The sequence below is a fragment of the Ovis aries genome, chromosome 3, assembly GCF_016772045.2.
Source record: "Ovis aries strain OAR_USU_Benz2616 breed Rambouillet chromosome 3, ARS-UI_Ramb_v3.0, whole genome shotgun sequence".
Taxonomy (NCBI): Eukaryota; Metazoa; Chordata; class Mammalia; order Artiodactyla; family Bovidae; genus Ovis; species Ovis aries.
The window spans coordinates 199810464-199837858 of record NC_056056.1 but is presented as its reverse complement, the minus strand read 5'-3'; the positions used below and the strand labels follow the sequence as shown (position 1 = coordinate 199837858).

Sequence of the window (27395 nt, the reverse complement as noted above, 5' to 3'; positions counted from 1 at the left end):
AACTGCAATCAATAAAATCAGAAATGACTTTTACATCCAACTTTGAGGCAATGTATGTTTTTATAAACATGGGGACATAAGAATTAATATGAAAGATAGATACCAAAAAGTGCCCCCCAAGAAGCCTTATGAAACTGTAGAGATATTCCATTTTTCCAGTATGAAACACATATAAGGGAGGCGGGAGTGGGGGTCATGTTTGGGAACGCATGTAAGAATTAAAGATTTTAAAATTAAAAAAAAAAAAAGAAACACATATAGTAGGCACTTTTCCTCCAAATTCTGTGGAGGAAGTTCCTTCATCTCTCAGGAACTTCCACAAATCAGCTTAAATACATGTGCTTCTTTTTCTAACAATTTTATTTACTTTTACTGAAGTCAACAAGAAAAGAGCTAACAGTTTTCCTCCGGCTGCTAAGTGTCAGCATAGCTTAAACTCAGCAACCTCTTCTAAGGGTTACAAAATATTACACTCCAAGGGATAAAGGTGATTGTTTCTGATAACATACATTTTATTGGTGTTATCTCTTAAGTAATTCTTAGACTCCATATATTTGTGTCATGTAAGCACTAAAAAGGGCTTCTCTGGTGGCTCAGCACTAAAGAATTTGCCTGCAATGCAGGAGACACAGGCTCAATCCCTGGGTGGGGAAGATCCCCTGGAGAAGAAAATGGCAAACCACTCCACTATTCTTGTCTGAAAAATCCCATGGACAGAGGAACCCAGCGGGCTACAGTTCATGGGGTTGCAGAGAGTCGGACACAACTGAGCATGCATGCAGTGCGCTGCACTGAGATTAGAAAGAACCCATAACACCAAAGTCCATACCATGTCTCGCTTTGCTAATACTATTCCTAACTCTGTGCCCTTGGACGTGTCACATAACCTCATAGTTTCTTAATTAGTACCCAGGTGGCTCAGTGGTAAAGGATCTGTCTGCCAACGCAGGAGACACAGATATGGGTTCGATCCCTAGGTCAGGAAGATTCTCCTGGAGGAGGAAAGGGCAACCCGCTCCAGTATTTTTGCCTAGGAAATTTCATGGACAGAGAAGCCTGGTGGGCTACTGTAACATGGGGTCACAAAAAGTCGGACAGTGTGCGCGCACACACACACACACACACACACACACACAAGCTGGAAGCTAGGGTATCTCCAAGAGCTCTTTGCAACTCTAAGGTCTGGTGCATTAGCTTGATGACATCAGTGACAAAAGCTAGCACATTAGCTCAGTTACCTGCTTCTTGTCATACAAAGTTACCTACATAGACCATCTGACAGAATAGAGATGGGCATGTTGTTTTCTCATTGGTGGAGGGTGTGGTCCTTACATAAGTAACTTTGAGGACTGGCTGAACTCTACCCTCATAAACCCCAAGCCTGACTACGAAGAAAGCATGTGACACGAGGAACGTTGTCCTTTTTTTTTCCTTTATAATTTAGCTGCAAAGTCACCCTGGGGATAGCACATAGCAGCACATAGTAGCATACGAACTAGTTAGCCAGGAAGAATACAATGCATCTATCTCCCTGCTTTCTTAGCAACTGAACCGTTTCATTCCAAGATGCTGAAGTGGAATTTTTTTAAACAAGTCTTTGCATTTGGTGAGATATGAGACTCAGAGTTTATACAAAGTGAAACAGCTGATAGCTGATAGCTCAGCTGGTAAAGAATCCATCTGCAATGTGGGAGACCTGGGTTCGACCCCTGGGTTGGGAAGATCCCCTGGAGAAGGGAAAGGCTAGCACACAGTAGCATATGAACTAGTTAGCCGGGAAGAATATAATGCATTTCCTGGCTCTCTTATGAATGGAACTGCTTCAATCCAGGATGCTGAAATGCAAAATCTTTTAAACAAGTCATTGCATTTGATGAGATATGAGACTCAGCATTTATACAAGAGCGATGCTTAACCTCAACTGCCATTGTTGACACCTCCAGGAGGGTTGTTTTGTCAAAAGCCACGTGGCTGCTTCCCCGCCATGAAGGAAACAGGATGAAACTTGAGTGGCATGCTCCGGTCACGACTGTATGTGCCAAGACAGAAAATCAAAGACTCCGCTGATCAAGGCTCAAGTGCTTAAGATGGAAAAGAAAGAAAAATGACCAACTATCCATCAACTAAGTAGACAAATGATCCAAAGTATGGATCACCTCTGCCCACACATGATCCCTAAACATACTTCATGGCCCTTGCAAACCTTACAGAGGCTCAAATGACGATAATCTCCTTTTAGAAAATAAAGTTGCTGCTCTCCAAGAAGATGGGTGAGCAAGCTTGCCCAGGGGCAATTTTCTAACATCCAAAACCCATTTTCCTATTCCTAAAAATTAACAATAATAATGCTTCTACCAAGAAGGAAAATGCTTTGAGGGTACTTTTTTTTCCCCAGAGCCACTGGAAACAATAAAAATTTACTGAGTATGCATGAGTATTAAGTCGCGTCAGCCATGTCCAACTCCAAGACTTCATGGACTGTAGCCTGCCAGGCTCCTATCTGTGGGATTCTCCAGGCAAGAATACTGGAGTGGGTTGCCATGCCACTCTCCAGGGGATTTTCCCAACCCAGAGACTGAACTCCCATCTGCTATATCTCCTGAATTGGTAGGCAGGTTTTGGGGTTTTTTTAACCACTAGCACCACCTGGGAAGCCCACTGAGTATAGTCCAATGCATTCATTGTGGTATTGTGAAAGTAAGTGAAAGTCGCTCAGTCGAGTCCAACTCTTTGCAACCCCATGGACTATACAGTCCATGGAATTCTCCAGGCCAGAATATTGGAGTGTGTAGCCTATCCCTTCTCCAGGGGATCTTCCTGACCCAGGAATCGAACCGGGATCTCCTTCATTGCAGGCAGATTCTTTACCAACTGAGCTATCAGGGAAGCCCATGGTATTGTGAGAGAACTAACAACAACAACAACAACAAAATTATGAAGATAGGCAACCCTGAATTAATTAATTTTATCTGCATACCCCCTATTTTATTATTTTTTAGACTTTTTATCGGGGTGTAGCTGATTAATAATGATAGTTTCAGATGAATGGCATAGCAACTCAGCCATACACATACATGTATCCATTCTCCCCCAAACTCCCCTCCCATGTAAGCTAGGGAGTCCTGAATTTAAATCCTGATATACCATCTCTCTGTGATCTTGGACAAATCATTATCCTCTCTAAGCCTCTGTTTACTTATCTATCAAATGAGGATAAGACTGTCATAAGGATTATAAAAAGCCACAGGTCCCTTGATATCCATATCTGTATCTACGTCTATCATCTCCTTTATTCTCCTGAAGAAGTTATTTAGCAGGAAAATAGAGATGGAGACCCTTTCTTTAAATATTGTTTCTAAAAAATGAAATTCACTGAAGCAAATTCCAGTTTCAGTCAATCAAATAAGACACAAGAGAAATATATGATACAAAAATAAAGGATGTTACCCACTACATTCGCACATGCACAAAAAGAAAATTCCTCAGCTCACCTTTCAAGACCAGGGAAGAGTTTGCTGGCAGTCATCTCTCCAGGCTTCCACATTCTCATAGGCTCTGCCACCTATAAAGCTTCACTAGAACCACAGGCTCTTCTGGGTTCTTCTTGCACTGGTTAACGTACAGGCTTCTGCTCCTATCCTGAAAGCCCCACCCACTACTTTATACCAACCATCCAGTAATTGCTCAATTCCTACTTCTTTCTTTCTTAAGGTTTTCCTGACTAACTCAACATTAGCAACAGCTAGTCATCTGGCAATTACTTATCACGTTTAACATTTTTTAGTGTAGCTTGGAAGAACCTCTCTGATTTATTTCTTGGGAAATCTGACATTGCTCTGGGGTGTGGCAAACTCATACAGTCTTTAGCAAAATAATTTTAGTAACTAAGCATGTGCTGCTGCTGCTGCTGCTAAGTCACTTCAGTAGTGTCCGACTCTGTGCAACCCCATAGACGGCCTCCCACCAGGCTCCCCCATCCCTGGGAGTCTCGAGGCAAGAACACTGGAGTGGGTTGCCATTTCCTTCTCCAATGCATGAAAGTGAAACTGAAGTTGCTCAGTCGTGTCCAACTCTTAGCAACCTCATCGACGGCAGCCTACCAGGCTCCTCCATCCAGGCAAGAGTACTAGAGTGGGGTGCCATTGCCTTCTCCAAGCATGTGCTACAGAAAGCTTATATATGCAAGCTAAAAGAGTAACATAAAATTTTAGTGACCAAAGTGGATACTATTAGCAATAGAAATGTCCTCTATGATTGACACAGATGACCACACGACACAAATGAAAATTTGGTACAAAATAAAAACAAATTTAGATAGTACAGAATTGGACAAAAAAATTTTTTAAAGAATTTATTTAGCAGAATTTCTACAGTCACAATTAGGTAAGACCCTCAGTGTTGACTGAGCAGAAACACCAATGAAAGCACTGCTGCTGGTATGGGCATGTATAAATGATGATTTTCACATCTGATCTGAAAAGCAGAAGTTTGGGTAAAAGTGCGCCTATTTATATCAAGGAGATTTAGAACTGACTCAGAGGAAAAAGTATTATCCTCTGACTAACCAAGACCACTTCCTGAAACACCCAATGTTTTTCTTGGAAGCAAGATATACAAGTGCCATTTCTCTCAAACACTGATTAAACAAAATTGAAGTCTAACACAAAACAGAAGACATATATTTTCCGAAACCAACCAGGTTTCAAAGTGGAGACCACTCCATAAACATATATTACCTGGTCATGAAAAGGAGGACTTTAAATACAGTCAAAAATGGATAATTCAAGGTATATTATAATGAATAAACCACTAACTACCTACACATATCCCTCTTTATACCAAAATCTCTTAATGGTGAAGAAACACTATGATTTTCATCCACAAAATTAACTAACGTATTTCACTTAAAACAACCTAATTTCTTTTCTTTTCTCTTCTCTGAATCACCTGTGTGTCCAATATTTAATGTGCTCAATCACTTCAGTCATGTCCAGCTCCTTGTGACCCTCTGGACTATAGCCTGTCTGGCTCCTCTGTCCATGGATTCTCCAGGCAAGAATACTGGAGTGGGTAGCCATTCCCTTTTCCAGGGGATCTTCTCAACCCAGAGATCAAATCCATGCCTCCTGTGTCTAATACATTGAAGGCAAATTCTTTATCCACTGAGCCACTGGGGAAGCCCAATATTTAATAATAATTTGCAAAAAACAATAGGTAATATGTAAGTGCTTGTATGTGCCAAGTCTTGTTGTAATTCTTGGCATGCATTAATTTACTTGACAACCACAACTCCTCCAAGAGGAGTTGCTGTCTCTCTTCTACAGAGGAGGAGACTGAGGCACAAAACAATATAGTACCTTGGCCAGTACCATACAGTGAGTATATGATTAAGCCCCTAACCCAGGCAGACATATGTAAGAGCCCAAATTCCCAGTTTCTGTGCTCAGTCTGTGTGTGTGATACCCCTGCCCATTATAAAATTGCTAAAACTTAAAAACACTTAAACACACACACATACAATGACACATATACACATCTGTATTAAGCAGGCTTTCCAGGTGGTGCAGTGGTAAAGACTCTGTCTGGCAATGCAGGAGACACAGGTTCGATCCCTGGTTTGGGAAGATCCCCTGGAGGAGGAAATGGCAACCCAATTCAGTATTCTTGCCTGGGAAATCCCATGGACAGAGAAGCCTGGAGGGCGACAGTCCATGGGGTTACAAAAGAGTCAGACACAACTGAGCAACTGAGCACACAGGACATCTGTATAAATATTTCATATTTATGTAATCCAAGCTGAAATCTACGCATGCCCATCTACGTGACCATCATATCAACAGCATTTGGGTACCACTAATACCAAGTCCTTTGATCGAGAAGAATAATTACTTAGGTAAACTTTGAAACATTCCACTGCTCCTGATACCCTGATGTCAGTCTCACTTGTTTTTTAGTCCAGAAATGTTGGAAACATCTCACGGGACTGCAAAAACACCACAATGATACTGCCCTGGACAAGGCCCTTGGGAGAGAAAAATACACATAACATTTCCTTCTTCAAAATAACAAGCAATTAAACTGAGTTTTACTGTTTTCTTCCTCTTGAGTAATCTAGACTGGAAAAGGTTCAAATATCTGACTCTTGCAATATTTTGCTTCCAGGAAAAGATAATCCTTTAATATGCCACGTTGGCTAGTAAGTGTTCGCTCCTACCTATAACTGATTCATAGAAACCAGGTCAAATATTAAATGACTCCCTATTTCTAGTTCTAAACACTTGAAAAATAAATTCCTAGTTAGCTAAGGAGGCAGAAAATGCACTTTGGAACAGGTCACACCACCCTGACCTTCGGATGATTAGGGGGAAATTTAGAAGGAGGGGATTTATCCCAGAAGGGTGAGGCCCTTAAAGCAGCAGCCTCAGGAAGTATATTGCCAGTGTAAATACCACTGTGGAAGTGCCGAAGATTCGGGGTGCTCCTAGAAGCCTGCCTGCCTGCCTAGTGTGATTTGAGGGTTAACACAGAGTCCTCTTGTTACCTTAAATGATACCATTCACCCAAGGGACAGAGTAAATGAAATTCTTATCACTGGAGATTTATTCTTTTAAATTAAGCATTTTTATTCCTAGGAACCATGATTAAAATACAAACACCTCTGGGAATAATAATGTATTACATTATCAACACTTAAGTATAGCTTATCAGATACTTCTCCTAAGATAGGAGGAAACCAGGGTAATGTGAGAACGTTACTGATGAGGTCAGTATGCCCAAAAATGTAAGAAATCTGCACAGAAATGGAGCAGTAGCAACCAACTGAAGGAAAATTTGCCTGCTTCTCACATGGAACTCTGCTCAGTGTTATGTGGCAGCCTGGATGGAAGGGAAGTTTGGAGGAGAATGAATACACGAACATGTATGGCTGAGTCCCTTCTCTGGTCATCTGAAACTATCACAACATTGTTAATCGGCTATACTCCAACACAAAATAAAATAAAAAAAATTTAAGAAGCTAAAAAAAAATTGCCTGTTTGATACTTTTGCCTATGGTAAGATATATTTAGCTATTAATAACTGCTAAAATTATGAAAAAAAATTCAGCTTACAGATGGAATGATTACTTATTAGAGGCAGACATCCCATACAGTGAGCAAAATCATGCTAGAAATTCTCTCAGTGTTTCTGTTTCCATCTACCAGGAGTTAGGGCTTCCCTGGTAGCTCAGCTGGTAAAGAATCTGCCTGTAATGCAGGAGGCTCCAGTCTGATTTCTGGGTCAGAAAGATCTCCTAGAGAAGGGATAGGTTACCCACTCTAGTATTCATGGGCTTTCCTGGTGGCTCAGCTGGTAACGAATCTGCCTGCAATGTGGGAGACCTGGATTCGATCCCTCGGTTGGGAAGATCCCCTGGAGAAGGGCATGGCAACCCACTCCAGCATTCTTGCCCAGAGAATCCCCTTGGACAGAGGAGCCTGGCGGGCCACAGTCCAAAGGAGCACAAAGAGTTAGACACGACTAAGTGACTAAGCATAGCACTAGGGGTTGAGCTTCACATCAGAGCATAAAAGAGACACTGTGGTTTCTCTTTGGACATATGCAAAGAGATAATTACAATACAACTTAGTAAATGCTGCTGTCTTGGTATAAACGATATACTATGAAACCATCAACCTAGGATAGCTGGCAGTAGTTTGCATCTGGGAAGAGACAGTAGAACCAGATGTGAAAGACAAAAGGAGCATGTCTATCAGCATGAATACCAGTAGGAGATGACATTTTAGGCATATGCAAAGCATAGTACATGGAAAAAGGCAAGTTTCAGGGAATAGTGAGATGATTCAATGTATTTGTGATACAGGGTATGTAAAAGATGATGTGGCAGAGAAAAGTGTGACACCAGACTGTGAGGGGCCTTGTAGACCATGTACAGAAATTTAGACTCAGTTTTGATGGAAACAGTAAACCAGTGAGGGGAGTAACAGTCATATTACTAATTTTAATGAGATAACTCTGGGGGCATTCTGGAGGGTAGATTAGATTAAGAAGCAAAGTTAGCTAATTTCGAGATAACTTTATCTGTTTCTTTCATTCCTGTGGGACTCTATATTCTGCTCTACATACTTTTTTTTTTTTAATTAAGACTCACCTATGTCATTCTCATAATGTCTTCAAACTTCTGAACTCCCCAAGGAGAAGCAGAAAGATAGTTTAATTAATTTAAAATGTGCTTACCAACAACCTTTAAGGACACAGCTCATATTTTCTAGAGTTATTAGTTACATAAGAAACCCAAGGGAGCTATATTCATCCTATTTAAGAAAAGCCCACTTTAAAAATGCAGAGACTAGGAGTTTCTGGTGGCCTAGTGGTTAGGATTCTAGGCTTTCACTATCATGGCCCAGGTTCAAACTTTGGTCAGGGAACTGAGATCCTACAAGCAATGCAGCATGGCTGAAAAGAAAAAAGCCAGAGACCTAAAGATTGCTTTTTGTTTTTTGGGTTTCTTTAACAATTAAACTTATTTATTTTCAATTGAAGGATAACTGCTTTACAATATTGTGTTGGTTTCTGCCAAACATCAACATGAATCACTTTTTGGTTTTTGTTTTTAATTTAAGATATTCTTTTAATGGTGTGGCCACTGAGGAAAATGATGGGCAGTTCCCCAAAAAAATTAAACTCAGAAATACCACATGGTCCAGAAATTCCACTTTTGGGTGTAGACCCAGAACCGAAAGCAGGAACTTAGATACTTGTAAACTCATACTCAAAGCAGCATTATCCACAACAGCCAAAGGATGGACGCAGGCCAGGTATCCATCAAAAGATGAGTAGATAATTAGGATGTGGTCTATACATACAGTGGAACATTATTCAGCCTTTCAAATAAATTCTGATGCATGCTACAACACAGATGAGGCTTGAGTCATTAGGCCACGTAAAATAAGCCAAAGATCAAATACTGTATGATTCTACTCACATGAGGTACCTAGAGTCGTCAAAGTCATGAACCCAGAAAGGAGAATGGTGGTTGCCAGGAGCTGGTGGGGACGAAAAGGTGATGACTAGTTAAACTCTAATGAGTATGGAACCATTTGTGAAGATATAAAAGTTGCAAAGATGGATGCTAGAGACAGTTGCACAACAATGTGAATGTACTTAATGCCCACGAATTTATATGAAAGAAGATTTAAATAGTGAAGTGTAGAAAGCACCCTTGTAACTACATGCTAAGTCAAATCAATCATGTCCAACTCTTTGCAACCCGATGGACTGCAGTCTGCCAGGCTCCTCTATCCATGGGATTCTCCAGGCAAGAATACTGGAGTGTGTTGCCATTCCCTTCTCCAGGGAATCTTCCCAACCCAGGAATCGAACCTGGGTCTCCTTCACTGCAGGCAGATTCTTTACTATCTGAGCTATCGGGAAGCCACTGTATGTTATATATATATATTTTTCATGATAATAAAAATGTAAGTGAGGGATGAATAAACCTCTGAGTGTTTGCAAACCTATCAGGTGTGGCTGCCTGAAATGCTGTATCTTACTACAACTGCCTCTGTCATGAGGACATACCAGAGGCATCAAGGATTTCTGTGGCAAACACACACAGATTAAAACCATCCTTCCAATCCTTTGTGTGTATGAATGTGTTCATATAGATTTATTGATATACATGGGTATATATACATATTTTGTTGTTGCTGTTTTCGTTGTTAAATCATGTTCAACTCTCTGCAACCCCATGGACTGTAGCCTGCCAGCCTCCTCTGTCCATGGGATTCTCCAGGCAAGAATACTGGAGTGGGTTGCCATTTCCACCTCCAGGGGATCTTCTGATCCATACATATTTTAATTTGAACTAAATTAGATTATCATATATCCTACTTTAATAAAGATCAAGAAATAATTCCTAATTTGCAAAGGCAATAAACTAAACTGTGTTTGGGGGAGAAAAAAGAGCACTAATCCTGTTTCACCAACTCTCAATTTCTCTCTAACTATATCTGGCAGCCCCTCTTGAATGCCATAATTTTTTCATTACTCAAATGAAGTAGGATTCTATGTCCCACCCTCTACATACCAATCTCACAGTATATTCATGGGATAAACTAAGACAATGTATATATATTATAATATATATACATATATAATTATTTTAACATAGAAAATGATTTGGAATAGATATGCTACTTTACAAAAGGGTCATTTGATGTATGATCAAATGGCTCAAACAATGCTTTTAAATTCCTCTGCATTTTTTACTTTTTAAGTGAGTGCTCAAATAATCTAATATGCATTCAAACTTTGAGGCAAACACCCACTGAACAAAATAAAATACATCAGTATTCTTAAGGGGGTAAATATATAAATATACAGATATAGATATATGTATATATAGTGTATATATATATATATATATATACATATATATATATATATCTCAGCATGCTCAGTCACTCAGTCATGTCTGACCCTTTGTAGCCCCATGGACTGTAGCCGGCCAGGCTCCTCTGTCCATGGAATTTTCCAGGCAAGAATACTGCAGTGAGTTGCCATTTCCTACTCCAGGGGATCTTCCCAACCCAGGGATCAAACCCACATCTCTTGCATCTCCTGCACTGGCATCACCCAGAAAGTCCCATATTATACATATAATATACACTTTTTCAATAAGATGGCTTCAAAGGTCAAACTTTTAAAGCAATAAGATTTAGATTTTGCTTTCATTATTAATCAGTTCATTATTAAGTTCCATACCAAACATCAAAAGGAATTATAAAATTACATTAATAAATATTAAGACTCTATTTAAAAGGATAAGAAACAAGTCTGTAATTTTAACAAAGCTATCACTAACTTGATGTATTATGGTAAATCAATTGTTAACTGAAGGAGTTAATCCCTGGAAATAAGCCAGATGACACTGACAATATCTAACTCAAATATTTTAATACTTAAGAAAGAATCTGTTTCCAAAAAAAAAAAAAAAAAGTTTTCCACAAGTCATTCCAAGATACATCTGAAAAGTTTATATTCTTCAGAGGGCATGGGTTGTCTTTTTTTCCTTGCTGACCAAAACGAACTCACAACTCTGAGAAAGCACCCCCCATCTGCCAGCCAGTATTTCTCTTTTTGTAAGGAAATAGACTTTTGACATCGAAGCAACAGTTAGAACTGGACATGGAACAACAGACTGGTTCTGAATATGAAAAGGAGTACATCTAGGCTGTATATTGTCACCCTGCTTACTTAACTTCTATGCAGAGTACATCATGAGAAATGCTGGGCTGGAAGAAGCACAAGCTGGAATCAAGATTACCAGGAGAAATATCAATAACCTCAGATATGCAGAGGACACCACCCTTATGGCAGAAAGTGAAGAGGAAATAAAAAGCCTCTTGATGAAAGTGAAAGTGGAGAGTGAAACAGTCGGCTTAAAGTTCAACATTCAGAAAACGAAGGTCACGGCATCTGGTCCCATCACTTCATGGGAAACAGATGGGGAAACAGTAGCTGACCTTATTTTGGGGGGCTCCAAAATCACCGCAGATGGTGACTGCAGCCATGAAATTAAAAGATGCTTATTCCTTGGAAGAAAAGTTATGACCAACCTACATAGCATATTGAAAAGCAGAGACATTACTTTGCCAACAAAGGTCCGTCTAGTTAAGGCTATGGTTTTTCCTGTGGTCATGTATGGATGTGAGAGCTGGACTGTGAAGAAAGCTGAGCGCCAAAGAATTGATGCTTTTGAACTGTGGTGTTGGAGAAGACTCTTGAGAGTCCCTTGGACTGCAAGGAGATCCAAGTACTCCATTCTGAAGGAGATCAGCCCTGGGATTTCTTTGGAAGGAATGATGCTAAAGCTGAAGCTCCAGGACTTTGGCCACCTCATGTGAAGAGCTGACTCATTGGAAAGACTCTGATGCTGGGAGGGATTGAGGGCAGGAGGAGAAGGGAATGACAGAGGATGAGATGGCTGGATGGCATCACTGACTCAATGGACATGAGTCTGAGTGAACTCTGGGAGTTGGTGATGGACAGGGAGGCCTGGCGTGCTGCGATTCATGGGGTCGCAAAAGTCGGACACGACTGAGCGACTAAACTGAACTGATGAAATTCCTCAAACTTAACATTAAATCCCGTCTACTAAAGTTCACTAAAGTTTAAGCTTAAAGCACAGACATGTTTATTATTAAATTCTTGTATAATCAGCTATATATGTATTGCTTTTTACCACTTATGGCTCTTTTCAACTCAAAATTAACATTTCAGAATAACTGAAATGTTTTCTTTCCTTCTGTCTTCAAGTCCCATTCTCCTTCCCACTTAAGTGACCTTTTCTTCCCTTAATTGCAGTAAACCCCTAGTTCACCTCTATTTTATAGTAAATATCTTATTAAAAAAAGTCCTTCCAAATCCACTACAACTGTAGTTCACCCCCTTGGGAAATATACAATTCTCTCCTCTTCTCTTTCTACTTTATAAATTCCTCAGTGCACTCAACCTGTAAGTGATATTACCTCAGTTTAGAAGTTCAAATTTGATTTTGAAGAAATAAGTTCTACAAACAGAAAGTGCTTCAGTATTTAACCTCTTAATTAAACCTTTAAGCCTGATTATCATGTGTTACTTAGTCACCCGGTGCTCACCCAGAGGACCGGTGCTCATGTGTTCTAGGACAGAACACTCTCTCCCTCAGCTTGTTATTTTTGGCAAAGTAGCTATGTTCGTTTTATCTCAGAGTTAGTCCTGGCATTGTCATAATGCCAATTCACTTCTCCTGCTCAGGAACTGATCCAGCTGAAGTGGTCTACATTCCTTTTTCCTGCCTTTTCTATGCAGACTTTCTCCAGGTCAGGATCCATTCAGATACTTAACAGCAGTTAAGAAGGTTTGGAAAAGCTGGGCTGCCAGTGGCCTAGAGTAACCTGGGATTACCAACAGTCCAAGGACTTGAATGTAATTAGGTGAGCTACAGAGTGGAGGGCAGTAGGCTACATCAAGGCAATCCCTGGACTCAAAATCACGCCATGAATTTCCCAGAAAAATATCTATTCAGTCTTTGTCCCTTCGGTAAATCTTGCTAAGAGCTTCCTTTATGCTAGCAGGTATGTCCAAGGCTGGATACATACAATGATGAACAAACAGATAGAATTCCTCTTCTGAGTCGACAGGAGACAGTGGATTCCTTTGATCATCTCTTGAATATGCCAAGCTCCTTCCACCTTCAAGGCCTAGAACTCTATGTCTGGAATAACCATCCTCTTTGTCTTTGACTGCCTAAATCCTGTGCGTGCAGGCTCAGTCACTCAGTTGTATCCAACTCTTTGTGACCCCATGGACTGTAGCCTGCCAGGCTCCTCTGTCCATGGGATTCTCCAGGCAAGAATACTGGATTGGGTTACCATGCCTCTTCAAGGGGATCTTCCTATCTCAGGGATCGAACCTGTGTCTCCTGCATTGGCAGGCAGATTCTTTACCATTGAAGCCACCTAGGAAGCCCCTAAATCCTGTATCTCAGTTTAAATAAGCCTCTCGAGAACTATTCCTCCGACCCCTCCAATCTGTATTAGATCCTTTACTGCATGTTTTCATTACACCCTGAAGTCTTCCTCATAAAACTTTATCATTAGACACACAGGCCAATATTTGTTTGATAATCTGTTTTTCAAAGATAAATTGCTATGTGGTAGAATCTCTATTGAAGCAGAACATACTTTTCTATTTTGTACTTTATACTGAGAATATTTTAAGCTTCATCTTTCTTTTAGGTGACTACTAAGTTTTTAACATGAGGCTTGAATTCTCTGTTCTTTACATTTTGTTTATAATTTTTTATCTTCCTTCAGGTGCAATTTTTATAATTAAAATTACACAATTCTCACCAGCCTGCATGGGAGGGGAGTTTGGGAGAGAATGGATACATGAATATGTATAGCTGAGTCTCTTTGCTGTTCACCTTGAACTATGACAACATTGTTAATCAGCTATATTCTGATAAAAAATAAAAAGTTTAAAGTTTGGGGGAAAAGTTATACAATTCTGCAACCAATTCTGTTTTTTGTGTACACAATTTACATTTTTTCCAATATTTTAGATATTAGCTAAACTTACTAAAATTGTTCATATCTGATATCTAGATAGAACAGACGATACTCAATTTTTACGAACAAATTTTCTCTACCATATTCTTATGTGGAGAAACCCAGACAAATATGAATCCCACTACTTAATAAATGTGAAGGTTTACCTAGCCTCTATGAGCCTGGGTGTCCTCATTTGTAAGTGTAAAATCTTTCAAGGGTATGAGAAATAAATATAAAGCATTCAAAGTCCCTAGTAAAATACTATACTACATATCAATTCCTTCCTCCATGAAGGGAAAAAAAAAAGTCTGTGAAATATACCAGGTTCTGTTACCTAATCTGATTTCCTGAAAGAAGACAAATCTAACTTTTTCTGCTTTAGAGTCTATACCTCAGGGCAGGGTTGAAAATTTACTGTAAAGAGCCAGGTTGTAACTATTTGTGGTTTCTGGGTCACATGTGGTGTCTGTCAAATTCCTTGTGTTTATTTTTAATAATCTACAAAAAGTGTAAAAATCATTCTTGGCTAGTAGAAAGAAAACCCTGGACACAGTTTGCTAGCCCCATGCTCTAAATTTATAGATGCTGATTAATCCTCATCTCATTATCTGTGTAATATTAGGCTCTTTAATACTTAACTGAAAAATTTCTCTACTATTTATCAACTCTTCAGTTTAATAAACACTAATTAACAGATTTACATGCAAAGTGCTATCAGGCAAGTGATTACCTAAAGAAAAAGAGATACATCTCATGTGATTAAAAAGAAGTACAAACAAGGCCTTTTGAAGCTTTCCTCTATTGTCACTTCTCTCTTTCCTTTTTTTTTCCCCCTGAGCCTACTACTAATCCAGATTTACAGCATAACCAATTTACGTTCATGACCTCGGGTTTCTCTTCCCACAATCCTGAATTGAAGCTGGTGCTAGCTTGAGCTCCTTGATGAGAATCTGATTAGGCTTCTTGTATCACAGAGCTGGGCTTCTGTGATTAGGCTTACCACTGATGGCTCAGTGGTAAAGAATCCGCCTGCCAAATCTAGAGATTGAATCTAGAACCCAATCTAGAATTCAATTGGTTCAATCTCCAAATCAAGGAAGAGTCCCTGGAGAAGGGAATGGCTACCCACTCCAGAATTCTTGCCTAGAGAATCCTATGGACAGAGGAGCCTGGCAGGCCACAGTCCATGGAGTTGCAAAGAGTCAGACATGACTTAGAGACTCAACAACAACCACAGAGTTAGGGGTCCCCCCACTGCCCATCCCTCCTCAGGCCCTCTCCTTTCAATTCTGATACACTTCTATAAATCCACCTTTCTCCCTCCAGCTTCCAAAACAATAATTTCTTCCTCTCTTCCCTATCTCAGCTCACCTGATTCCTAGTTGTCCATTTTTTGTCCCTTTTCACGCAAAATCCCAATGGAAAAAACTCTGAATTCCTTGTCAGAATGAGTTATTACTGCTCTGCCTCTGAGAATCTGTGCAATTTCTTAGCCTGAGGACCTCTGATTCTTTATCTGTCACAGGGGTTAAAAGACAGCCTGTGATGCCAATCAGATGCAGTTAAGGCCAGAGAAAATAACACAGTTGACGTTTTTGTTTATAACCTATAAAGTTCTCTAAGAGACCTCTGAGATCTCTGGTTCAGAAGTCAGATGTGATTCAAGATCTGGCTCTGCCATTTATGTTTATGAATTAATGACCTTGGGCAAGTTAACTAACCCCTCTAAACCTTATCTTTCTTCATCTATAAAATAAAGACATCTACTTATAAGGTTTTGTGAGGGTTGCATGGCTTAATCCATACCCAGCACTCATTGTAGTGCTGGGCATATAGTAAAGGCAGACAAAAAGTTAAACATAATTATTATCTAAGGGTAAATCAGGGATTCCCTGATCTTTTAGGTTCCCTTCCCAGTCTCTACATACTTCTGAGCATATCTATTTATTTCCACAGGTAAATTTATGCCTTTTTTAATGACACTGGTTAAACAAGTTCTCTGGCATTTTTCTCTGCTGCACTCCTCTTACAGGGATTTTTTTTAATGTCTCTCACCATTCAAAGAGAGGGGAGAGGGAGGACAGAAATGAAGGAAGGAAAGAGAGAACTCTCAGTTCACATTCTGTATGGTATCAATTAGTACAGTCAGTTTGGTTATAATGTGGCATATGTGTTCCTGAAAAATCGTGATGCTATGCAAAATCACACCATGAAAAGCACAGGACTGAGGGGAGAAAATAGCCATTAGTGACATATAAAAAAGAAAAGACCCTAGCACAGGTTTTCAAATGTTAAATGGCTAAAAAATAAATAAAAATGATAATAAACATGGTACCTTACTTTGCAAAAGACCTGAAGTTTGCTTGTGGAATTGGGTGTCCCAGGGCTGTGGCTTTTGAGTTCATTGTGCAATGGTGGAAGAAGGCTTATCTGAAATTGGAGGGTTATGAATCAAGACACGGGTGGTCGTGGCTCATAAAATGCAGTGAAGTCAAGGAGCCGTGGGGCAGCAGAGGTGTGTGCATGGGTATTTTGTCAATTTCTATGTGGCTCTCAGTTCAGCTAGGTGAAATACCCTGTGTTCACCAACTAGGTGGAAATATAGTAAAATCACGCACAATAAGTGTGAAATCTACATTCTACTCAAATTGCTCCCTAACATCAATGCTGTAGGAATAAAATTTCATTTTCAAAACAACCACGGTAGCTGAACTGACTGTATTTATCTCCAAACTATGAACTCCTGAAAAACATTCCCAGAAATATAAACATTATTTTCGAAGTCTGTGTTGCCCTTCAATTTCCTACCAGCCCAAAGCCTTTACCAAGAAGTCATTCTTTCCTCGTCAGTATTGAGCTACTACACAAAATCTAAAATATTTAACTGCATTTTTGTTTCCTCAGCTTTCCCAGCTAGGGAGAGCTCTGATTCAGACAGCCATGCCATATGTGTTTAGGTATCTAAACAGTCCTGTCCCCAAAGGTGTCCACTGCAACAGAGGATAGAAAGGCCTGCTAGTCAATGACTTACTGCCATGGCATGACATTTACTCAGTTGTCAAATATTTACAGTGAGAATCCACTAAGCACATGAAAGCACAGGAGTTATAAGATGAAACCACATCCTACACTGCTATATTTAAAATGATAACCAACAAGTTCTATTGGACACACAGGGAACTCTGCTCAATGTTATGTGGCAGCCTGGATGGGAGGGAAGGTCGGGGGAGAATGGATACATGTATATGTATGACTGAGTCCCTTCACTGTCCACCTCAAGCTATAACAACATAGTTAATTGGCTATCAGTTCACTTCGGTTGCTCAGTTGTGTCTGACTCTGCAATCCCATGGACTGTATACTCCAATACAAAATAAAAAGTTCAAAAAAAGAAAAAGATGAAGCCACATCCAACCCATCATAGTAAGAGGTAGAGACTCAACTCAGCAGATTATTTCAAGTCAAGGGCTTCCATATTATGTAGAAGGTGTAAAATATTACAACACATGTAAAAATAACAGTAACACCAAACATAACATGAAGCACCTTAATAGGAAGTACAAAATACATTACCTTCAATGTTGGAAGAGGGGACCAGGAGAAAGTTTATGGAGGTGATTAGCAGACCTGAAGGATGAAGTAAATTTTGGATATGAGAAGAGAGACTTCCTTAATGTGGCATGAGTCAAGAAAAGAGCAGGACATAGAGGTGTAAAGCATAAAGATCAAGAAGTAGAGGCCTTAAATTAAGATATATGACAAGTGGTAAGTTATGTACCAGACTTTGCATTTGACACAATGCGAAATGGAAATGCCACGGACAATTTTTAGCCAGTGGAATCCAACATCAGTGATGAATGGGCAATGGGGAGCCCAAAGGGCTTTCAGAGATCCCGGGCTTTGAATAAGTTAAGAGACTTCATTCAGAGTCTTTGGATGCCAGGCCAGCACAGCAGGAGGGCTTCCCCCAGCTACAATTCCCGGCTTTGTGTCCAAGATTGATATTCACGGCTCTACTTAATGGATACTAACTGTGTCATTTGGTCTGGCAAATTGTATGAAAAAGTGGGGAAAAAAAGAAAAATTACCTACAAAATGAGGAAAAAGTATTTTTTAGAAACGAGGAAGGAAACAAAAGAATACAAAGCAACCTACAGTAATAATAATATTGTCAGATATTTAGATCTGACATTCGTTAGGATCATATAATTAGGGGAGTTAAATCATATGATCCTGAATTACATCTAAACATCTGACACGATGTATTTTTAATACTCAAAAAACTGCACACCAATGTTCCTAAGAGCAAAAGCATTCTTGAACAGACGTTCATGTGAGATCTACAGCAAGATTAAGAAACATACATGCATTTCCACTGAGATTTTACATTACCAAGTAGAGAGACAAAATTTTACAAGGGGCTTTAAATTTTTAGAAAATATATTGAGAATTAAAACTACCACAAGCTTCTTCTAATCAAACTCCCAAACCTAGTTAATACATTCTATACAGAAGACTTGTATTCAAAGCCCATAAATTTTAACTAAAATAAGAAGTATAGTTTTTCACAGCTGAAAAGTCCAATTAACATGTTCACCTGTCAAACAGTTAAAAACATACACAAACTTCAACTCTAAAATAAAAAATAATTTTTAAAGAATATTTAATGGTTTAATCAAATCAGAACTATCCTATAGGTTAAATGATCAAAAGAACATACGGTAATCTACCTCATTATATCAGCTGCACAAAAATTTTATGCAACTCAACTAAGCTATTATTTAAAAATCTAAAATATAATGAGCTGACTTGAATGGCTGCGATCCAAAAATCTGCAAGCAATAAATGCTGGAGAGGGTGTGGAGAAAAGGGAACCCTCCTACACTGTTGGTGGGAATGCAAACTAGTACAGCCACTATGGAGAACAGTGTGGAGATTCCTTAAAAAATTGCAAATAGAACTACCTTATGACCCAGCAATCCCACTTCTGGGCATACACACTGAGGAAACCAGAATTGAAAGAGACACATGTACCCCAATGTTCATCGCAGCACTGTTTATAATAGCCAGGACATGGAAACAACCTAGATGTCCATCAGCAGATGAATGGATAAGAAAGCTGTGGTACATATACACAATGGAGTATTACTCAGCAGTTAAAAAGAATTCATTTGAATCAGTTCTGATGAGATGGATGAAACTGGAGCCGATTATACAGAGTGAAGTAAGCCAGAAAGAAAAACACCAATACAGTATACTAACACATATATATGGAATTTAGGAAGATGGCAATGACGACCCTGTATGCAAGACAGGGAAAGAGACACAGATGTGTATAACGGACTTTTGGACTCAGAGGGAGAGGGAGAGGGTGGGATGATTTGGGAGAATGACATTCTAACATGTATACTATCATGTGAATTGAATCGCCAGTCTGTGTCTGACGCAGGATGCAGCATGCTTGGGGCTGGTGCATGGGGATGACCCAGAAAGATGTTATGGGGAGGGAGGTGGGAGGGGGGTTCATGTTTGGGAATGCATGTAAGAATTAAAGATTTTAAAATTTAAAAAATAAAAAACTAAAATTAAAAATAATAATAATAATAATAAAATATAATGAGCTGACTTGGAGTCCCTTAAAACTCCAAACCAGTTCCCTTAAGTAAACATCATACCTACCTTGATGACTTAATGACATGTGATTTCACTGAAGAATAAATGAAAAAGGACACCTCTGTATACAACTTATTTCAGAATTATTTACATAGAAAATGAGTAATCGTTTATCTTAACCTCTTCTAAGTCATTCCCACTTATATGCAGTTTACTTAAACTGAAGAAACTGTGTCCAAGTTTAGTTAGTGAAAAACAGAAACCTCCTTGAAAATACTCTAGGTACAGTAGGTACAAGGATATCCTTCTTCAGGTGAAAATAGGTGTGTCAAAAGACAAAATATTTTACCCCAGTGCATGTATAAGATTTATACTAACAGGGAGACTGACGCGTGCCTGGGAATTGTGTATGTTTTAACTGGCCTGTAAAGCTGACCAAAGCTTTGTAGCAGGGGTAAAAGTAAAGCAAGCCATAAACGTCTCAAGGAATCTCATTTTCTTTTTATGCTGACAAAAAGCTGCATGCAATGGCTGTCTGAGTAGTTCAGACTTCTTTGAACTGTTAATATTCCTTATGGTGTAGAGAGTCTCAATAAATAAATAACAGATATACTTCGGGAAAATCAACTTATCCAGGACTCCATTTCCGAAAAGATCCATACAGTCATAACCATGGCACCTGAACTCCAGAAGGCATGATACTTCCCAGCACCCTAACAGTGATGTAATCAGTTACTTCTGCTATGCACTACAACGTGATACACTTTTACTAGCTCTCCTCCAATTCTCTACAGTATCTTAATTTATACTTGCACTTAATTACTAGTAAGAGAACAAAAAGGCTCCTCCTGAATAGTAAATGTAACAAATAAATAGATAAGAGCTACAAAAAATAGATCTCTATGTACTAAGAATTATATATACCTGCCATTAAGCTCATACTTAAAGCACCCTAAGTATAAAATTATGGAGTGTTATGAAAGAGTTTTATGAAAAGTTATGGATTTTTGGAGAAGAGTTTTTCTTTGAAAAATTCCATTAATTGACTATTTAAACATTTAAAAGATCCATTAACATTCATGAGTTTAAAAAAAACAACAACTTTAAAGACACATATTCACTACTTTCTTGGTCCCAAGCAAAATGTTTACACAGAAATTTGGCAGTGCAAAGTCTGTGCTCAGAGCCAATAAAAACTTAAGAAAACTGAGCTTGGTAATAAGCACATTTTCACAGCACAACTAAAGGCATAGAACAACCCAGAGCAATTAATATTTATAGGATAATAACAGTATTTTGCATATCAGATTAATTTTTAAGTAATTTTAAGAAAACTTGAGATAATCAGACACACACACACACACACACACACACACACACACACACTTTCCCAACTGTTAATAGTCAACAGATTTTTTTCTTAGCTATAATGATGGAGGGAGGAAGGATTACTCTCTTAACCACTGACCTAAGAAGGGAAGAAAATTCTGCGTATCCTCACCTCTATAAGCAAGAACCCTGGAGGCAGGACCCTATACCACCTAGAGTACCAACTTCACCAAGTCCAGAATTCCCCTGGAGTTCCAAATCGGAATTTACAACGTCAAAGGGTTTATTGGGACTAAAAGTATTACCACATGTTTCAAGGTCTACAAATATCCTCCATGATAATTACACCTTTGAGAGCCCTCCTTAGCAAAGAAAACATTCACAAACTCAAACTTACCCACACAAGCCAGGAAAGCTGCTCTGAGCGATCCTCCAGGCAATACTGAGAGGACATTCCTCTCTGTTCACTCTGGTGCCAAGTGACCTTCGGCACATCAACATCAGCAAGGGTGGGGCTTGGAGCTTCAGTTTCGGCATTGTGCTACTCTGGACGACGTTTCTCTGGTTTCTCCAGGGCGTTAACTAAGATTTCCTCTTCTTGTTAAGTGAGTAAACACAGTCACTACTTTGCTTCCAACTCTTCCCTACAGTGGTAAAGCTGTAAATGGTACAAATACTGATGGGGAGATTGCTAGGTGCTCTAAATTTAAACAAACACTGTACAGATGGGCTATTATTATTCCCAGCTAAAGAGGTGATTTCTGAGGAACAGAGGTTAATAACTAACTTAATGGGAATTACAGGTGCCACAATCCAGTTAACTGAGCTAATGAAGAAGACTTTCCACCATAGATACACAGAAAAAATGAGAAACAGATTTTTAAAATGAAATACACAGCTCCACTTGCAGTAAAGAAAAATCCCCCAGTGCCAAACCAAAGCCAGGACTGATGGCCAAACCAAAGCCAGGAATGATAGCCAAAGTGCTAGTAAGCACAAAAGCAAATATCGTCAGTTGTGGCCAACAGAAGAATCACTGGAGTATCTTTAAGGCTTATGTCTAACTGATATTGGTACAGAGATGTCCCCTCAAAGAATGGGATCAGAAGAAAGTTCTCTCCAAACTTATGGTTGCCAGCAGGGAAGGATGAGGGGAAGCGATAGTTAGGGAGTTCAGGATTGACACATATACACTGCTTATAGTTAAAATGGGCGTCCCTGGTAACTCAGACCGTAAAGAATCTGCCTATGATGAAGGAGACCTGGGTTCGATTCCTGGGTCAGGAAAACCCCCTGGAGAAGGAAATGGTAACCCACTCCAGTATCCTTGCCTGGAGAGTTCCATGGGCAGAGAAGCCTGGCGGGCTACAGTCCACGGGGTCACAAAGAGCTGGACACAACTGAGTGACTAACACACACAAAGTCTTTGTTGCAACATAACATTGAAGGCATGAACTATGGGAAGAGCACAATATTTCATGTCTGTGCACTAGCTTCTGGCTTCAGCTTCATAGTTAAAATGGATAATCAACAAGGACCTACTGTACAACACAGGGAATTCTGTTCAATGTTATGTGGCAGCCTGGATGGGAGGGGAGTTTGGAGGAGAATAGATAACATGTATGTGTATGGCTGGGTCCCTTTGCTATCCACCTGAAAGTATCACAACATTGTCAATCCTCTATACTCCAATATAAAATAAAAAGTTAAAAAAAAGAAGAGAGTTCTCTCTCAGGAGAGCAGAGTTGAGCTAGATTTCCAGCCCTGCTTTTTTTCAGCACATTATATAAACTGCCCAACCATCCATAGCAACCCTAATGCTCCTATAAGGAGAGAAGAAGAGGCACACAAGTTGGGCATAAAGTTGGTTCTGAGGTCCTTCCATTAAACTGGAGCTGTTGACAAAGGGCTGCGATCACAATTATAGAATGATGAGGGTGACAGCAGAAATCCACCCATTGTCTTAGTAAGACTTTCAGTGGCATTTGTCTCTGAGGGTCTGGGTGAGAGGTCAGGGGAAACACAGCCAGAAATTAAAATCTTAAGCCTGGGTTCCCTGGTAGCTCATGGGTAAAGAATCTGCCTGCCAATGCAGGAGACATGGGTTCAATCCCTGATCCAGGAAGATCCCACGTTGTGGAGGAACATAGCCTGTGCATCATTAACACTGAGCCTGTGCTCTAGAGCCCATGAGTGAAAACAACTGAGCCTGCAGGCTCTAGAGCCCATGCTCCACAACGAGAGAAGCCACCAAAATGTGAAGCTGGGACACCACAACTAGAGAGTCGCCCTCGCTCACCACGACTAGAGCAGAGCCCCAGGCAGCAACAAAAGCCCAGCACAGCCAAAAACATACATTAATTAAATTAAAAATAAGACAAATAAACCCCAAGCCTCTGTCACCACAGTTCTGAAGTCTGTGAGAATCTCCAAAGCAAGAAATGGAAGAAAAAAATGGATCCTGGGCTTGTGATATCCCTGGAGGACCTGAAATAAACAAACATAAAACTCCATCAAAAGTAACACTACATCAACAAGGCCGAATGAATTCCCACAAGCTAGAAAAACTAAACCAATACAAAACAAAAGCAAAAAAGAATCCTCACTAAAAAGGAACTTATAATTTAGAAATTACAAAAGTGAGAAAATGATTTATTGTGATTTGATGTATTTGAGTACTAACAAATACAGCAAATGGAAAATTTAGCAATCAGCTAATGTTTTAACAAGAAGATGCCAGAAAAGCAGAATTATTAAGAGATGGGGGGAGAAAAGAGCCTATAAATAGGGAAGTGAAAAAACAAGCAGGTTTTATAACAATCAAACTGAATTTATATGCATATCAGTTCAGTTCAGTCGCTCAGTCATGTCTGACTCTTTGAGACCCACTGAATCGCAGTATGCCAGGCCTCCCTGTCCATCACCAACTCCCAAAGTTTACCCAAACTCATGTCCATTGAGTCAGTGATGCCATCCAGCCATCTCATCCTCTGTCATCCCCTTCTCCTCCTGCCCCCAATCCCTCCCAGCATCAGAGTCTTTTCCAATGAGTCAACTCTTCGCATGAGGTGGCCAAAGTACTGGAGTCTCAGCTTTAGCATCATTCCTTCCAAAGAAATCCCAGGGCTGATCTCCTTCAGAATGGACTACTTGGATCTCCTTGCAGTCCAAGGGACTCTCAAGAGTCTTCTCCAACACCACAGTTCAAAAGCATCAATTCTTTGGCGCTCAGCTTTCTTCACAGTCCAACTCTCACATCCATACATGACCAATGGAAAAACCATAGCCCTGACTAGACGGACCTTTGTTGGCAAAGTAATATCTCTGCTTTTTAATATGCTATCTAGGTTGGTCATAATTTTCCTTCCAAGGACAAGGAGTAAGCATCTTTTAATTTCACGGCTGCAATCACCATCTGCAGTGATTCTGGAGCCCCCCAAAATAAAGTCTGACACTGTTTCCACTGTTTCCATCTATTTCCCATTATATGCATATAGATATGCACATTTCTCTGCATAGAGAACCCATAGTTTTCACCAGAATCCTGTAACTTAGAAAGGGAATAGCATCACTATAAATAGAATTTTAAAAACTTGTTTATACGGGGAGGGAGGTGGGAGGGGGGTTCAGGATGGGGAAAACGTGTATACCTGTGGGGGATACATGTTGATGTATGGCAAAACCAATACAATAGTGTAAAGTAATTAACCTCCAATTAAAATAAATAAATTTATATTTTAATAAAGGAAAAGTGCTAATCGATACCAGAACTTAATTATCTAGCAGAACCTATTGACACCAACTTTTCTTCTCTACTATTTTTCAACTTCTTCACCACTCTGCTCTGTAACTCTTCATTTCCTGGAAATTCTAACCCATCCCCCAAGCCATTTAGAAACCTCCAACCCTTGCAAAAAAGAGAGTGGAAACTGATGTGCCGCTCTGATCCTCTTTCACAACTGAAGGATTTTTTTCCCCCAGATGTTGTAGTGATGCCAGCGTACAGGCCTTGGCTATCAGCTCTCTTAAGAATGGCCTTAGCTGAAGAGTCTCCTCATGTAAGTTCATGCTCCCCTCTCAGGGCAGCCCACATCCAAAGACTGGCTGGAGACAATGGTAAAACGCCATTCCAGCTTCAGAGCCTCCAGGGGTCAGACTTCCACCAAGACTACAAGACAGCCTAATTTCCCCCCCCCCCCCCCCCACTCCCGCCCCCCGCCCAGAGTTGGTTTTTTCCTTCCACTCCCCAGGGCTTGATTGCTCCCAAGGATACTTTCTGAGAAATTTCCGGTGCACTAATTTCCATCTGAGTTTGCATCCTAGGGAACTCAAACTGCAACAGAAGAAAATCAGAAAGGAATAAAAAAGACAGGACATGAGAGTAATACTATCAAGGAAGTGAAAAGAGTAAGAAAGACTTGCCAGGAGAATGACAAAAGGTATCAATATAATCTCTTTCTTTGATAATAGAAGGGAAGGCCTTTTTGAAAATGAACAATATAATCACAAAAATTCCCACCCACCATATCAGTATATCTCTGAACTTGAGAGTCAAAAGGAATCTTAACAGGGTATTCCAGTTCTAGCCCCTGTCACTTTGAAGATAAAGCTCTTAGGCCCAGGAGTCTGCAAAATGCCAAAACTGTAGCTGCTTTGAAATAGGAACATTTATTCTTTTAAGACAGTCACTTTTCCCAAAGCAAGTTAACAGGTACATTTAATACTCTGCTACGACAAGGTTGCCAGTAGTGATATGACTGGTGTGTGTGTGAGTGCGTCCAATTTCTGGCTTCCTTTAATAGTCATGGAAAAATGTACAGCAAACAAATGTATCACATTTCAAATACATATTTCTCATGGCTACTTCTGGTGAGCTGCCTTATCTTAGAAATGGGAGAGAGTCAAAAACCCATGAGCCTAGCTTAGATTTGCCCCATGCCCCAGTAGCAGAATTCTGATATATCTTTTAGTTCTGAATCATTGATAAAGATGTTAATGACAGTTTTATAAAAGGCTAATCTTAACCTAGTTGCGATGTGTACTCAGTCATCAGTCATGTCCGACTCTTTGTGACCCCATGAACTGCAGAGCCCACCCGGCTCCTGTGCCCATGGAATTTTCCAGGCAAGAATACTGGAGTGGGGAGCCATTTCCTCCTCCAGGGGATCTTCCGACCCAGGGACTGAACCCACAGTCTTACCCTGCTACAAGCTGGTATATGACTAATCATTATCCAGAATACTAATAAAAAAAACTGCACAAACTAAAACACTATTCACATGCACACAGAATGCCAATGACACTGGACAAATCTACACAAGGTCCATGGGTATCTGCTGATTCCCTTACCTTTCGAACAAAGAGCAGAACACCAGAAACAGTCATGAGAAACAGGATATATTTGGAACGTGACAGATTTGACCGCTATACATTTTTCCCATGACTGCTGAAGGAAGCTGGAAATTTTGCATGTACACACACACACACACACACACACACACATCTCTACTAGTAACCTTGCCCTACATTCCACATTTTGTAACCACAAATACAGAAGCAGACAAGATAAGCTGTAGCAAAACCTCTCAAACTAAACCCACCAGATCCAAAAAGACATGAAGGCATTTACACAAATTGCTAGGACCACCAAGCAGCATGAATCCACACTGTCACAATCCACCCATCTTGCAAGCCTAAACAGAGTCTCACTCTCAGTTCTTCAGTTTGTCTTTCATTCCTTCCTCTCCCAAGAATCACAATCTGCCGGGTCTTCTTTAAGCCAACCCTTCTTCTCCTTCTAACTTTAAAACCCTTTTTTTTAAATGAGAGTAAGAAATGAATGTGCTAGAAATATGAGGAAATCCAAAAGAAAGTCTCTGTGTCTCTGCACTCAGTCGTGTCCGACTCTTTCTATGGACAGTAGCCCGCCAGGCTCCTCTGTCCAAGGCATTCTCCAGGCAAGAACACTGGAATGGGTTGCCATTTCCTCCTCCAGGGTATCTTCCCAGCCCAGGGATTGAACCTGCATCTCTTGTCTCCTGCACTGGCAGCCAGATTCTTTACCACTAGCTCCACCTAGGAAGCCAAAAGAGGTTTCTAAACTCTAAATGTCAAACCTCAATTATATATAAACTAAGCTAGTTGAATACATACGGGTAGAATGACTAACAAAATACCTTAACAACTTATCTGGAAAAGGAATGAGAGTGCAATATAACATATATTGGGGGAGAATCATGTCACATTATTAACAGTTTATAGGCAGACAAAAGGGCAAACATGCATGGCATGTGAAAGAGAGGAAGAACCAATTTGTTCATATAATAAAAGATCAAATGAGTCACTATGGGTTTAGAG

General features: G+C 39.9%; 1 protein-coding gene across 20 annotated transcripts in view; it reads right to left on the bottom strand.

Moving 5' to 3' along the window:
* EPS8 (epidermal growth factor receptor pathway substrate 8) overlaps positions 1–27395 on the bottom strand; it is a 213212-nt gene that overhangs the window by 109364 nt on the left and 76453 nt on the right. For 4 of the 20 annotated variants that reach the window (XM_060413369.1, XM_060413370.1, XM_060413371.1 and 1 more), the window contains exon 1: positions 21436–21482. The exons of 9 other annotated variants lie outside the window; for them this stretch is intronic. The gene's annotated coding sequence lies outside the window, so the exon portion shown is untranslated. Of the gene's footprint in view, positions 1–3491; positions 3609–8983; positions 9045–17669; positions 17724–21415; positions 21483–27395 lie in introns of those variants that run through there. 7 more of the 20 variants (XM_060413373.1, XM_060413374.1, XM_042247487.2 and 4 more) reach the window with 6 other exon arrangements.